The 5,356-nt window shown below is 42.2% G+C and overlaps 1 non-coding gene across 1 annotated transcript; it reads right to left on the minus strand.

Moving 5' to 3' along the window:
* Positions 1-3,479: 3,479 nt before the first annotated feature.
* LOC119929270 lies at positions 3,480-3,584 on the minus strand. The gene has a single exon (XR_005451402.1). It is a non-coding gene; the product is annotated as a U6 spliceosomal RNA (small nuclear RNA).
* Between the last annotated feature and the right edge of the window lie 1,772 nt (positions 3,585-5,356).

Below are 5,356 nucleotides of genomic sequence, written 5' to 3' on the forward strand. Positions count from 1 at the left end.
TTGCTCCCTTTGTTCTTTCTCCCTCCCACTTATGTACATATCTGTAATACAGTACATATCTTATACTCTCCCAAATACTTAGTAGAGTGCTCTGCAAACAGTAAGCACTTAATGAATACGATTGATTAAATGAATGAATGAATGTGAGCTCCAAGTGGGACAGGGATTCTGTCTGACTTATCAATCAATCAATCATATTTATTGAGTGCTTAGTCTTTTCAGAGCACTGTACTAAGCACTTGGGAGAGTACTTGATTATCTTGCATCTATTCCCATTGCTTAGTACAGTGATTGTCACATAGAAACTCTTAAAAAGTGCCAAAATTATTCTTTTGTTAGTCTGATCTGACTTTTTTAATGGTATTTGTTGAATGCTTACTCAGTGCCAGGCACTGTACCAAACCCTAGGGAGATGCAATCTAATCAGGCATAGAGTTACACAGTATGCAATTGGCAGGGTAGGGATTAGAACTCAGGTCCTTTGACTGCTGGGCCCATGCACTTTCCACTAGGCTATGCTGCTGCTCTAGAACACACTTTAGCATTCATAAATACAGACAACCACACACACACACATTCAGAGATCTAGCTGATAGCCAGCCAGCCAGATAGATAATTAGCTAGCTAGCTAGCTAGATAGATAGACAGGTAGAGTGATAGATCAGCTTTCTTCCTTTCTTTTTGTTTATCTAGTTGTAAATATTCTAGTGTTTGTCTCCCCCATTAGAGGATAAGCTCTGTGTGGGCATGGGGCATGTCACTTCATTATTCTGAAGTTCCCAAGTACTAATACAGTATATAGTACAAAGTGGGTGGTCAATAAATGTCACTATTACTATTTCTGCCACCTCATATAGACGCAATCTAGAAGTTGACTGAGCTTATGGAAATACTTTATTCCTATCAAGCACACAGTTCCACCTTCCCACATTCCCAAATTCAGGAGACAAAAACTCAGACTCTTTTCAGGGTCCCTTGGCTGAGATCTGTGGCGGCTTTTCTGCTGGAGAAAAAAGAAATTATCTCCATGTGAAAAGTGATGTTCAAGGCTTTGGTTGAACTCAGTTCAACTATGTCATCACTAAAGTTCAGCATGCTGAGAGGATGCCCGCAAACCAAAAAATAATGAACAGTAAATACACACCCCCACACAAGCACACAAACATAGAAGCATCCATGTACAGGCATATACCCACCCATATGCTACTCCTACTGTGTTGCCTTTCACAATATATTCCAACACACCTGAAATTGCACTGAAACATGAGATCCAGGACGAGATGCTGAAACCCTGTGATGTTATCTTTGACAAAATGATGTTATCTTTGAGAACATGGCAATATAAGATGGGGAGCTGTCCTTAGGATCTTGAAGTTTATTTTTTTTTAATGATCTTGTGAACAATGATCTTATTAATGCCAAATCACATCAGTATATCTTATGATCACAACAAATGCTGACATATAAAGCATGGAAGAAGCAAAGCAAAATTTGGTGAAATGTGAGATGCTCTTTTCAGACAGGTTTCTGGGAGGTTTCTGGTCAATCTTAAACAAGTTCTGATTAGGCAAAAGTAGTTGTAATCCCACTTGTGTAAAATCATAAAAAAAGCTAATACCCTGCCACTACAGCAAGAACCATTAGCTGGTTGGGAAAATTCCATGGCAGATCAGCTTTACCTGTACAGCAGCAGAAACCTCCTGCTGAGATTAGAGGTGTCTGATTGCCCATCTTCCCTGCTGGAAGCCTCTATATTTCAGCTTGCCATGGCTCCCATGACCTCAAAATAAAGTGCTGATATTTTACAATTGATGCCACAAAAGAGCAGGAAGACTGAAAAAGGAATAAGTGATTAAGAATATCATTTTTAAACTCTATCGTTTCCTGGATTCATTAACTCCTTAGCTGTAGGAGTTGTAATCTTTGGGCTTCTGGAAATACATTTGATTTTTCCAGAATTGTTGGCCACTGATATAAAGAGCTAGATGAGGACATTAAGAACAGTCCTTTTTTTTTTTTTTAGAAATATAAGCGACAGTTCAGCACTGAAGCAACCCTTAAAAATGGCTTTTTGGCAGTTTCCCCAAAGTTTTTTTTTTTTGCTCTAGCTCTTGTAACCCCACAAATCGGCATATTAATATAGGGAATGTGAAAGCAATTGTTTTCCTGTAAACCCTAAGGAATCCCTGAGAGCCTGGCAGGCAAAATTCAATCCCTAGTGGTTTACAAGCTCCTGCACTGTGCAGAGCACAATACTAAGTGCTTGGGAGAGGGTATTGAAGAAGATGCAGTCCCTGCCCACAAGAAGATTGCAGTCTTTCAGTCTAGCTGAAGAATTGTCCATTTCAGTCCCTGGAAATCCTCCCACTCCTGCTCTTCCTGCCCTTTCTCTATACAATTGAATGAATGAATGACTATTTTCCTTCCACCACTTGTCTGCTGCATGACCTCGGGCAAGTCACTTACCTTCTCTGGGCCTCAGTAACTCATCTGTAAAATGGGGATTAAGACTTTGAGCCCCATATGGAGCAGCGACTGTGTCCAACCCGATTTGCTTGCATTCACCCCAGCACTTGGTACAGTGCCTTGATCTCTTCTTTCTCACTGCCAACTCCTGGCCCATGTCCTACCTCTGGCCTGGAAAGCTTTCCCTCCTCAAATCCACCAGACAATCTCTCTTCCCCTCTTCAAACTTCTACTGAAAGTGCACCTCCTCCAAGGGGCCTTCCCTGACTAACTCCCATTTTTCCTCAGCTCACCCTCCCTTCCCCATCACCTTGACTTGCTCCCTATGCTCTTTCCCGCTCTCCACGTCTCACAGCACTTAGGTGTATATGTATATATCTATAATTTTATTTATTCATATTGATGCCTGTTTACTTGTATTGATGTCTGTCTCCCCCCTCTAGACTGTGAGCTCATTGTGGACAGGGATTGTCTCTCTTTATTGCTGTATTGTACTTTCCAAGTGCTTAGTTCAGTGTTCTGCAGACAGTAAGTACTCAATAAACGCAATTGAATGAATGAATGAATACAGTGCCTGGCACATAGTAAGCACTTAACAAATGTCATAAAAAAGGGAAGAGAATGCAGTCTCGGAAGCAGGTGGGACTGGAGGCTGAGAGGCCAACTGAGTGACAGCTTGAAGTTGGGCAGAAGGATCTGTGAGCTTCTGGATCTCTGTAAGCATTTCCCAACTGAGTTTTTGAAAGGAGGTGGCAGGGAGGGGCTACCCAGGGAATTGGCCCCTACTGTTTACCACTTCTGGGGAGGGACCAGAACAGGAGCCTTATGAGGCAGAGAGATAGGGAAAGTGACTGGAGTCATTCAATCATATTTATTGGGAGCTTCTGTGTGCAGAGCACTGTACTAATCACTTGGGAAAGTACAATACTGCAATAGAGACAATTCCTGCCCACAATGAGCTCACGGTCTAGAAGCAGGGAGACAGACATCAATACAAGTAAACAGGCATCACGTAAAATATGGAACGCTTCGTGAATTTGCATGTCATCCTTGCGCAGGGGCCATGCTAATCTCTGTATCGTTCCGATTTTAGTATATGTGCAGCTGAAGCCAATCACTGGTACTTCTTAGAGAAAACTCATTGCAACCTCAGGACAGCTGGGGACAGCTTCTTCAAGGATCTGGGCTGGAAGGATGGCCTGTGTGCTCTCCTTCTGCCTGCCCCATATCCCCCAGATTCTCCTACCATCAGTCTACTGCCTGGGGATTCGTCCACAGTCTTGTTAGGACCAGGATTTGGAGAGATACCATTCTGCATTGGCTCTCTTCCCCCATGATCTCAAGATATGTCCTTGAGACTCCTTCTTTTCTCTCTGCATCAGGGAAACTGGGTGCTGGGTTGGGCGATTGCAGCTTCTGCCCTGCACTTAATTCAGAGATATCCCCTGCTAAAGGAAAATTCCCCAACAGCCTCCTGCTTGCCAGCATATAATTTCTTCAGCTTTTTGTCAGATGATGAGCTGTGGTGGCTTAGGGTTCTCCAAATGATAGGGATCTAAATTGGGCAAAGCCCTTTCAGGATGCCTTACCTATTCACTATTCACTTCAGATAAGTGAAACATTTGCTGTAGGAAGATCCCATGAGCTTGTAGCCAGAGCACATTAATCAATAAATCAATCGATCCATTGCTTTTATTAAATGCTTACTGTGGGCAGAGCACTGTACTAAGTGCTTGGGAGAGTACAGTATAACAGGGTTGGTAGACACATTCCCTGGATGCAACACGTTTACAGTCTTTAGGGGGAGACAAGCATTGATATAAATGTATAAATTATGGATCTGTACCTCAATGTACATGCAATCTGGAAGTCTTTTCAGTTGAGGAGGAGTTTATTGATGAATAGATTTGAACATAGAGGAACTCATATCACAATAGTTCAGATGTTCTCTGTAATTACCAATATCTCAACCTCTAAGCTTTTTCTGACAATTGATCTTTGTCTTTTAGTATTTCCTGTACCCTGTGCTTATGGACAGCATGCATCAGTCCTGTCCTGGTTTCTGTGAATTATAGTTTGATATTCTTTCTGAGTACATCCATTTTGGTCTTTTGTATACTTCCTGCCTCCTGATCTTAGGACATAGCTATCCATTCTGTAAGAAATTTCAGTGACGTTTCAATGTTTTCTCATCCATTCCCTAGTTATCAATATCCCCTGTATGTTTGCTATGGAGGAGTTTGTATCTGGCAGCTATTCTTCTTTATCGTTGCCTGGCTCTAAACATAAACCTTTGACTGACTCTAACTACGATAGTTTATTTAGTGGGAGTTTGGAAATTACTACTTCCTTTTGGTATCCGCTATGTTCTTTGATGGCTACCATACTGCCGCCTCCAAATTTAACTCCATTCGTTAAATCCAATCTGTGGTTTTATTTCCAACAGACACAAACACAGTTGGAGAGGTAGGAGGAAAGGGGAACAAAAGGACACAAGAAGAGGAGGAAAGAAGGAGTGGGGACAGGGGAATCCCTGGATAAAGAAGATCTGTGAATAAAAGAAAACATCAGGATATGAGGAAGAGGAAAGTAAACAATGCTCCATTGATGTTGCTCTCAGACAGATTTATCTATTGTCTGCTCAGGCTGGGTTCCTCCCTCTGAGTTCACCCCTTTGAATATCTGGACCTCTGGCTCTCCTTTCCTGCTTTTGTTTTTCTGGCTCTTGGTCTCTTTCCCTCTTCATCACATGCTTAGAGAAGCAGCATGGCTTAGTGGAAAGAGCACGGGCTTAGGAGTCAGAGGACATGGGTTCTAATTTTGGCTCCACCACTTGTCAGCTGTGTGACTTTGTGCAAGTCACTTCACTTCTCTGTGCCTCAGTTACCTT

This window comes from Tachyglossus aculeatus, chromosome 5 (genome assembly GCF_015852505.1).
Source record: "Tachyglossus aculeatus isolate mTacAcu1 chromosome 5, mTacAcu1.pri, whole genome shotgun sequence".
Lineage (NCBI taxonomy): Eukaryota > Metazoa > Chordata > Mammalia > Monotremata > Tachyglossidae > Tachyglossus > Tachyglossus aculeatus.